Source organism: Poecilia reticulata, chromosome 5, assembly GCF_904066995.2.
Source record: "Poecilia reticulata chromosome 5, P_reticulata-male-v2, whole genome shotgun sequence".
Lineage (NCBI taxonomy): Eukaryota > Metazoa > Chordata > Actinopteri > Cyprinodontiformes > Poeciliidae > Poecilia > Poecilia reticulata.
This window is the reverse complement of record NC_088834.1, coordinates 23,713,961-23,724,927: the sequence shown is the minus strand read 5'-3', so window position 1 is coordinate 23,724,927 and position 10,967 is coordinate 23,713,961. Positions and strand designations below refer to the sequence as shown.

At 40.8% G+C, this 10,967-nt stretch overlaps 1 long non-coding RNA gene across 2 annotated transcripts in view; it reads left to right on the top strand.

Annotated features, from left to right (window-relative positions):
* Positions 1-964: 964 nt before the first annotated feature.
* Positions 965-10,967, top strand: part of LOC103464986 (uncharacterized) — a 76,456-nt gene continuing 66,453 nt past the window's right edge. For both annotated transcript variants that reach the window (XR_014087626.1, XR_014087625.1), the window contains exons 1-3: positions 965-1,356; positions 8,006-8,075; positions 9,066-9,199. This is a non-coding gene — a long non-coding RNA (uncharacterized LOC103464986). The remainder of the gene's footprint in view (positions 1,357-8,005; positions 8,076-9,065; positions 9,200-10,967) is intronic.

Genomic DNA, 10,967 nt, shown 5'->3' with positions numbered 1-10,967 from the left:
AACTGCAGGTTTTGTCCAGGTGACAACAGACAAACAAGATGCATATTTAGTCTTAAAACTAAATGAAGCAGTGTTTGCAAAAATATGTCGGACGGTCGGACATCACCAACATAATTCGATGATGTGAGACAAAAAAACTTAAAGTTGTTGGACGTGTTGATCGACACGATTCTCCTCTAATCTTGCAAGTATATTTCAATCAAAAAAAAATCTTGAAAACCGCAGAGCTGTACAGTGTGACAGATATTGCATATGCAATGAAAAAAACTGTTTGTGTAGAGTGTATAAATAATTTTCCACTAGGTACCCAATGGGTGTTAAAGCTTTGGACGATGGAGCCCTCCCAGATGGTTAAACCAATCCACCAAGTTAAAGGCGGAAATTATGTGGAGGAGCTGGAGATCTGCCTTGGTTTTTCTCCTGGACCTGTCACCGCCAAGACCCAATCCATCCATCTTGATGGCTGGATAGAAAAATATACTAATATGTTTCTTCATGACATGCATTTTCTGTCAGGACCTGTGCAACCAGTAAGTACAAGTCCTGATATGAAATATGCACAAAGTGTCGATTGTGCATATTTCAATATAGGATATAACTTGATTTTGAAATATCTCGTTTTATTTTTTGATTCCCTCAGAAAAAGCAAGAGACTGCTGTCAAAGCTGGTGGCTCCCAGGAGCAGCATCTTATTGTCTTGCCTCACGCTGTGATGTACTCATCCCATTAGTAGGGCCTGAGTTCGCTTCCAATATGGGACCAAAGATTATCAGCATGAGCAGATATTTTTCTTTTCTCTGCTCTACTTCAAACATCTTCGAGATAACACTTCAAAGTTATGCCATTAGAATTACCCCTGACAGTCTACTTATATGCATGGGAAAATATGTAGGTGTGTTGGAGTCTGTCGAAATGAATGCAGTCGTTGAAAAAGCATGACGTGTGTTGTGTCGTGCTAAATCACCCCAGGCCACTAGGTGAAGCTGCCGACCAGGAGCAAATGAGAAACGGTAAAAAGAGTGAGAAAAATGACGATGTTGAAGAATACATTTAAGGTACTGTGCGCCTTCGTTTAGTTCGTGTCTCATGTACTTACGTTAAATTAATGTACCGAAGTTATTCAAGAACGTGCCTTATTTTTCGTGGGGGGTTTTTTTTCTGCCGACGTTTTTTTTCTTCCTGCTGAATTAGCATGGCTGCTAACGTCCATCCACCGCCCTTGTTTTTACCGTGACCAGGAGAACCTCCTCCTTCAACACCTGGATGTCCAACTTGCTGGTGATTAATTAAACAGGGAACACTTGGCCTGACGCACAAGAGCCGAAGGATAACGAACTTTCTACTCCTTAAACACAGGTGACACGTTTTTATTCTGCGTTTGCTGTTCTGGAAAAACACTGTTCACACCATTACAATGTCTAGTAAATAGCACTGAAAGTTTATTTCTACTCCAGTTAAAACAGAAATGTGTCAGATATTTTTTTCTTGTAAAACCAATAAAACAAAAAATTTCCTCATGTTTAGAGAAACCCAAAGACTGTGTACTCGGTACTTCGCTATATAAGTAAAGTTGAATTAGTTGGGCATCAAGTTAGTCAATTATACATTCATTCTTATGAGTTCTTCAATTAAATTATACGTCAGTTCCTCATGTAACATCTAGCAAATGACTCCATCACAGTACTGCAAAGTATCATGACAATGCCTTAAAATAAAAACGTCCAGAAATCAAAGGCGGCTTTATTTTGTGAGGCTAAAACGTGACTAATTTGTGGAGTAATAACTATAGTAATAATACATTTTGCAAATAGGTGCCATTCATGACACTTCAGGAAACTTTGCTACATTACAAAACAATACAAGGAACATGTGTGTTAAGTTTACAGACAGTGTGAGGTGGAGTCATTAGTGTGTACATTCATGCTGATGAGAAACACCTGTTACCTGTTAAACATTATCTAGCTTAAAGGACTGGTGGCTCCAGTCACACCTCATTAGTTCACTAGCTTAATTATTATCAGTGGTAAAGTATTTAAATAAAGTCAGTTTAATTTTGTGTAACATTTGCAAGATCAACACATTTTTGTCTCTCAAGAACAGATGATCGTTCCACCTCAAGTTTGTCAAAAAAATCAAGGATTCTGTCCTGCAGTCTGTGTCGAACAGACTGGTAATTATTAAACTATAAGTGACTGTCGTGATAGACGTTTGTCTTCCATCGGGTTTGGGTTTGTATTAATTTTAAGTCACAATGCTCAAAATAATTTTTATTTATACATATACCAAAATGCATTCATATTTTCATGAGGTTTTAACTCCTTAAGATGCCTTAGCATGTGCTTTGATCAGGAAGGTTCAGATGAACTTAAAGTCCCAACAACACTGGAAAGTGTGTATTCCCTTTACCTGATGAACTTATTGAATCAAAGCACTAAAGCCAGGCTTTGAAGCACCTTGCTTGTTTGCGATCAGTGGGTTTCACTGTCTGTACTGTCAGCAGGTGAAATACAAAAAAAGAAACATCCAACATCTGAACAGTTAACTGATCAAAGTGTCAGCTTGCAGTAACCACCCCAAGAGACTGGACGTGGACTTTGCTATTTCCCTGGCCTAACGACCCTGCTATTAACAGGCAATTGAGATGAACCAATAGAAATCAGAGCTCGTGCTCAGAATTCATTAGCCGCAAGAGCGTGACGAGTCACAAGAAGCACAGTAATGTGAAGCAGGGTAGCACTGCTTGGCGTTTCTTTTTCTTTGCCTCCCCCCCCCCAACTCCTTCACCATGTCTGGTGAACATAAATCAGACAACGAGACGGTGTCATCGAGACAGAGCACCCCTGGAGTCTTTGTACTAGTCAGAAAAAGAGTATGCAAATGAAGACCTTGACCCAAATCAAATTCCAGAGCCCGTTCGTTAATTGCAAATTACAGACCTCGGCACCCCAATCAACGGCCTTTTAAGGAAATGATTTCAGACTCATTTTGGCAATCCTCAGAAAAATATGAAAGGGCAAGAATAAAATGCAAATGTCCCAGTTATGTGTAGCATACACCAATGTAAATGGAGCCTCTTTTGGAAGATCCAGTTTGTCTGTGCAACAAGTAGAATGGACGAAATCATTTATTTTTGACAAATCATGATCTTTTTCCAGCTTCCCACGATGCATCTGAGACAAGAGTCAGCTAATCTAAAGGGAAGGTTGTGAAGCTGACAAAGCTAGTGGAAAAGATGGATTATCTTACCTGGGATGGGGGTCAGTCTCTGCATAAAGCAAAGAAGTTGAAACTGTGCCTGGTGCCTGGTTCAAGAGTGACAGTTAGATGTTACAGATGCACAGATGGCTTTTGGTCTCGTCTTTGGCAATGTGGGCATTGCTTTGCTTGGCTGCACTGAAAAAAGAGCAGGACCAATAAGTACATCTACTGGTCTATGTTCTGACCATTGGCTGTGGTTAACAGATGCGACTCATGACAGAAGAACCACATCCCAAGTGCAAGCAGCTGAAACAAGCTTCGCTGGAGAGCCACTCCTGCTCCACATTAATGGAATTAGATGAGGCGATTCAGAAAGATGATCAAAATGCCCCTTTCGAGATTTTCTAGCCAAGTCCCAATGGGAGTATTTACCTTTCCCTTCTGACCTGGGGATGCCTTTGGACCCCCTAGAATGATCTGCAGAGTGAGCCTGGAAAGAAGCATGTGTGTGTTTCCCTCCTGGACCTGGATAAGAGGACGACAATGACGAAGAACACCAGTGGAAGTGTTCTCGGCTGCATTTCCAACCAGCTGAAATCTTCTGACCCGTCGTCCTCCTTCATAGTTAAACCCCGACGTTTTGTGTAAGCAGTCATGTTATATTGCATGAAAAGAGACAATATCATGACAATCCTCCGTTAGATTTAATATATTATGACAAACTAGGAGACATCACTTTGTTAAATGCAAATCACTGCTGTGTTTCTCTATGTCTCCATCAGTGTTTTGTCAACTGCCCTGCAGGCCCAAAGACGGCAAATCACTCCCAATTCCTCTTTTCCTTTCTTGGTTTTTTTTACACCTCAGCTGTTTTCTAACAAGCAGCAAATAAGGGAATACAATATACACAATTTACACAGTAAATGTAAATGTAAGGAGAGGCAATTTGCTTCTTTTAATTTGGGATGTGGGACTTAAGTGATTGTGGCAGGTATTTTCCATGTATTATACTGTATCTATTACCTGTTAGCTTGGTTTAGATCCTCTTAGGTAACAATTAGGACAAAGAGTATTGTGTTGGAAAGCATTCAACTAGTTTTTAGCCGTAATAAACCTCTGAAGCAGTGATACACAAACAATAAAATGCATCAGTTTCCTTCTGGTTTTCACTGTGCACTACTGGATCCCTCCCAATGATCAGCAGTAATTATAGTCATTAGAATTACGCTTATTTTTGTGACACAATAGGGAATGCAATAGTCTTAACATAATCTACCGAAACTTATAAGTTGAAGATGTAAGCAGTTCTTTATTGGAGTTTAGAAATACAAGGGGAAAGAAAGATTTTTTTTCATGTAAAATACAATTTCAACAGTGAATTTTAAATACAACAGAATCACATAGCAAATAAAAAGGAACACAGTAAGTAAATTTGCCAGATTTATTTATTTATGTATATATATTTCCCACAAGGATGCTGCAAGTGGTATGGACTGAAAAACGTGACTTAATTTATATATTTACCACAAAGAGACTAAACACAAATCCCTCAATAATATTTTAAAATAGATCTTAATCATATTCACAACTTATAACTACATAACAAACAATGAAAAAAGTCCTACTTTAAACCAATTCTAAATACTTTATAAGAAAAAAAATATTGTCTTATACACTTTTGAGTTAACAGTGAGGAGAATGATATATTATTTGTAAGATATATTCTTAATTTTATATATGCAGCCATGAAAAGGAGATTTATTTTGTGATTATTGAGAAAGGAGCAGATTTTTATAAGGTTTTTCTTCGTCCTGCTCCCTTTCACTCATGTAGATGAGAAGACGATGTTTTTGTACGCTGGTGATGAAATGTGTTTTGTTTAGGGCTGTTGTAAACGATTATTTTAGTAATCGAGTAATCTATAGATTTTTCTTACGATTAATCGAGTAATCGGATAAAAACAATTATGAAATGAAATATTGGTAAATCTTCCATAATACCAATGTTACTATCGGATATCAACATCAGTCTATTTTTTCCACATTTGAGCTTCCCTACCAGTTACTTTTTTGTAGACTGGGGGAGCAATACGGGATATTTACGGCTCCTCCGTTCAGAAACTCATCTACCAGCCATGTTCCGCCTCCCGTTTGTTCAGACCGGGATGATATACGTTTATTGTGCGGTTCGTAAAGCTGCTCTTACCCTGTAAGCATCAACCCTCAGCCGCCCGCCGTGTTCAGTCTCTCCGCTCACCTGTATAAATCCTCCTCAGCTTCTTCCCGCCGTTCAACCAGCAGCTCCGGAGCAGAAAGGCTGCCGAACTCCCGGCATCGCGCCGGTCATTTTAAGGATGTTTATTGGTCCCACAAAAACTATGAAAACCCGGAATTATCCCCAATCAGTAAAATCCCCGCGGGCCGAACTTGAAGATTGGACGTTATGCCGCTAACACGTAGCTTCCGTCAACAACTCGGAGGCGGAAGTCAGAGCTCCGCGCAATGCAAATAATGTTCCGGCTGAAACACGGTGCGCTAAATGATAAAACATAAATTAACGAAGCTTCGAGGCAGGTCAATTTTCCTCGAGGAATTTTAATAATCGAGGTACTCGAATCACTCGAGGAATCGTTTTAGCCCTAGTTTTGTTGTGTGAATAAACTTATTGATTGATTGATTAATGGAAAGCAGAGGAAGCTATGTGTTCACACAAGGAGCATAGAGAACACAACTTCAATCCCATAACTTTAAAAAGAGCTATTCATTAAAAAATTTAATTCACACATTTATAATGCAACATAGACAGTGGGGTAAAATACATTTTTAACTCGTACACTAAATACCTCAATGAAATGCATTTAGATTTGTTTTTGTGTTGTGATACAATGTGAAAAAATGTACAAAACCTTTGCAAGGCATTGTAATCGTTCCCTATTGCATTTGGCCACCAAACTTTTTTGTGTCATCCTCCTGAGCAGAGACCTCACACAAACAGATTTATTCTGACACACACACACACACACACACACGCACACACACATCCACTTCTCTACAAATGCTTTTACTTCCCTGTGAACAAATGCCCAACATACACACCAACACATACATTGCTGAAAACCAGGCAGTTGGAAGCTGTGAATGAAGCGATATTGTAACCTCAACCTATGCGGCACTTCCCCACTGTGGGTTCAGCCAATGAATTATCCCCTCCAATAAATCCTGTTTGGAGGATAATCCCTTTCCCATCTTCCGGACAGACACTTTCTGTAATGAAATGGCCCTGGGTCCTTCCCTGTAACCCAGTCCCATACCGGTCCTCTAACTCTGTCTGTCTCAGGGGGGAAAGAAGGGCTTACAGTGTGGCTTCAACCCCACTCAACCCCTGCTCAGCTTCAATGGCTTTGTCACCACCCACCTGCCCCCACAGCTAACCCAGCTTCGTGTCGCTCCTTCCTCCCTTCGTTCCCAATGCAACTTCATTTCCTGCAGAATCCCGAGTACAGTAGAGGCTTTACCTCTGCTGCACATCTCTCCTGGTTCAGCAGCTCATCCCTCTAATTCATCCAAGAATTGCTTTCTTCCTCCATTTTTTCCCGATCCTGTTCTGGCAAAAAAAAAGAGAGAAAAAAAACGGAATCAAGAACAAATCTCTTCTTGTCTGATGACATGAGTGAAGGCAAACAGCAGCAAAAAGTCTTCTACTGCTGTAATGAGATGTCTCGCTGTGTCATATACTTCGTCTCTATTTCCTAGTAGCCCAGTTTTACTTGTGGATGGCGTGCTCTTGATCAGCAGGGGGTAGCTGTAGTTGGCAGCGTGCAGCAGAGGGAAGGCAGACTAAGCCAGGGCGGAAGATGGAGGTGTAAATGACACCGGTGGAGAGCGGAGAGGAAACTCTCCAGGGCCCGAGACGGATGCAGGATGCGGGGCAGAACTTGGGGGGGGAAACTAAGCCAGGGTTTTACTCAGTAATTGGGTTGGGGTGAGTGGCTGGCAAGCTGAGAAAGAAAAGATTTGTAAACAACGCTGCCCACTAGAGCATGGAAGCACCAGTGGAAGTGTTCTTTGTGTAAATTTTTACAGGGTTTATGTCAAACTAGATCACTGAGAAACTGGAACGTCAAAACTGAATGACATGTTTGACAAGCATTCTGCAAAATATCTTTTTAATATGACATGTCAGGGCTGCATTTTCATTAAGAAAACAACAAGTGTGTCATGTTTTTTAGTTTATCTGTCCGAGACTCGAGCAAAGAGAACAACGCTACAACAAAACCAGCTGCACCATGATTTCTGGACTACTGAGTTCACCTGACTAGAAGTCATACCCACTAACCAAAGTATTTAACTTTTATTAACAAATATTAACTTTTGATTAAATACGTTTCAGTAAAATACACAAATATGTACCATAAATGCTTTTTCTGACCAGCACATATAAGGCAGCTGCTTAAAAAGGAAAGAAAATACTATCGTCTACCAGGAATGCCATCGATTGCTATCTTCCTCCTCTGCACTACCAAAACCAAAGTCGTCTTTTTCAGTATCGGAACTGAACAGCCTCACACACACTTCCTGTGTCTCTTTTGTTGCTGCTCTCAATGTTGTTTTGCTTTGGTGTGTGTGCTATCCTCTTCTTCCAGCCTTTCAAAACCTTTTCTTTAAAAACCCAAATATTAACCACATTGCAGTTTTCAAAGCGTGTGAAGTAGCACCTTATCGTCCAGACGTTATGATGTATAAGTTGATTTATTTATTTATTTTTGTTAACAGAGGATATAATGACTTATAATTTACTTGTCACACAGAGTTTTCTGAGAAGAACTGAAGGAAGTGAAGCTGTTCTACAAGTCCTGGCCCACAGACAAATGGAGTGAGGTATGAGAAAATAAATTTCTCTAAAAATAATGATCTCTAAAGAGTGAGTGCCATATTTCCTGCTGTAGCTGAACTTGGCTGGGTGCAACATGGTGCCAGAATTTACTTGGAGATTTTTCCCAATATATCCTTTGGTGGGTGTGTGAGGGGAGGAGGGCAGATGTCCAGGTGTGTGACAGTCCAGGAAAATGATGGAAGGAGCAGTGAGGTAGACGGGAGAAGCTTGCTTTTCTTTTGATGTATCTAAAAAACCTCCCACCATCTAACACGTAACACTGCTTTTGAACCAGTGAAGGGGTTTTTCAAGATGGTTAAGCAAAAGGAAAACACTAGACATGAATAGCAGCACAATTGCACAAATATCAGGGTTGCTATGTGATTCAAAGACATTATTCTCAGCAAGGTGGCAATATAAAGGTAATGCAAGTAGACACGTGCACATGTGAAGCAACTATTCCACATGGCATGCATGACACACCACAGAAATACAAGCTGCGTAAGTTGGTCGAAGAAAGCTATGCAGAAAGAGCTACACATTGAAGTCTGATAGATGTTAACAGTTGAAATGGATGCAGAAAGAAAAACTACATTCTTTTCTATTTGTGTGCAGAGTTTTATGTGCATATGATTATCAAAAGAATTTCCATCCATCCATCCATCCATCCATCCATCCATCCATCCATCCATCCATCCATCCATCCATCCATCCATCCATCCATCCATCCATCCATCCATCCATCCATCCATCCATCCATCCATCCATCCATCCATCCATCCATCCATCCATCCATCCATCCATCCATCCATCCATCCATCCATTTTCTTTACACCCTTGTTTGTCCCTTAGTGGGGTCGGGAGAGGTGCTGGTGACTTGAATTTCAGACTACAAAAAAACTGCTCATCTTGCTTTGGTACATGCTGTCTTCTTCTCCCACCCACACACCCTCTCTAACTCCATCACCTCACCCCACTCCAATCTTCCCACCCAGCCTGCCTTGCTCACCCTCCTCACAGTATCTCCTTCGTGGACACCTGGCTGATATGGACGCTTAGAGGCAGGAAGCGTCCCTCACTTATTATCATCTCTGTCTGGCAGGCAGGAGCCACACCCACAAGCCTAAGAGTGAGTATGCCCTTTTGATTCCCTTTCTCTGCCTCTGGAACACTGTCTATGCATGTGGAATGAGAAAGGTGTGCATAATAATTAAGGGTAATCTCTGAGAAAGTTATGCAGCCTTGAAAGTTGGCTCTAAAAGGGGACAGGCAATTTAAATTCAGATTTGTGACAAATCCTAAAATTCAAAGTTAATTCAAAGTGTAGTAAAACTTACATTCACACATTCTATCCCAAAGTTTTAAACATCAATGTGGAACATTTCCCTTGTTTGTTTAAAGATATTAGAAAGATAACGTGACACAATCTGGACTGCTTGTCTCCTCCACTCCTAAGCAGTGCATTTACATTCTCTTGCAAGTCATCTGTTGTCTTTGATTATATCTGTGTGGTTTCTAATTCCACCCTCTGTTTAACCCATGTTTCCTGCTAATCACCAGAATCCACACTGTGCACCAATTGTTTAGGCTTTGATATCTACGCTAAAGCCTAACACCTTCCCCTCTCTCCTCCCTCCCGTTGCTTCATTTACCAAGGAATGTTAATCTTTGAGATGCACGAATGTTTCCAATTAATAGGTGTCATTAGTGAAACGGTCGATCTCTGGTGCAGAGAGACATGATAAATGGGCAGGTGGAAGGGCGCATGCAAGTAAAAGTGAACCCTTGTAGCGCGGCATGTGGATGCACGCCAGAGCATGCTGGGTAACATTATTCTGTGTTTACCAAAGCTTGATGTTTAATGTATTTGGCATCTACAGATCAGAGGTGTCTTTGTCAAAATTGGACACAGATTTAGGGAGAGAATTAAATCTGTTGACAATGGTTTCCTTCACCAAATGTTGCTCATACATATTTAATTTGAGGGAAAAATACAAACAATACCTTTAACACATAAATGGAAAAAAAAAAGTCATCTTTTGAACAAAACAGGCATGACTCATTTATCCCCCTCACTTTTGTTCGTTTTTCATTTTGTGAAAAATGTTTTCAGGTATGAAACGGGGCTGCACATTGGCACAGTTGGTAGAGCTGTTGCCTTGCAGCAAAAAGGTTCTGGGTTCGATTCCCAGCCCCGGTATTTCTGCATGGAGTTTGCATGTTCTCCCTGTGCATGCGTGGGTTTTCTCCAGGTACTCCGGTTTCCTCCCACAGTCCAAAAACATGACTGTCAGGTTAATTGGCCTCTCCAAATTGCCCCTAGGTGTGAGTGTGTGTGTGCATGGTGGTTTGTCCTGTGTGTCTCTTTGTTGCCCTGCAACTGACTGGCGACCTGTCCAGGGCGTACCCCGCCCCTCACCCGGTACGCTAGCTGGGAATAGGCACCAGCAACCCTCCCGACCCCACTGAGAGACAAGGGTGTAAGAAAATTGATAGATGGATGGTATGAAACGGAGCTACTGGATTTTTCATTCTTCGCTTGTTTTATTTTTTATCTGGCTGTTTTACAGTACAATATGAAAGCAACTCTCATCAGACTTAATCAGAATTGATCAGTCTATGGCCTTGAAGTGACCTGTATGTGCAGATGAAGATGTGATGAAGATGGCATCTTCACCACCATCTTGTTTTCAGAGGCAAAAAAGTCTGACTACAAGTCAATCTATGATGTTTTTTCTCCCTATCATTTTTAAATCACTTCAACTTTCAAATCCCATAAAGCTTGATGCTCGTACTAAGTAAAATCCTTATTTTGTTTATCTCTTTCATGTTTTTATGTACCGCCATCTGTCAAAATCCCTACTGTTGGGGTGATTACCATTAGCCGAGGATGTCAG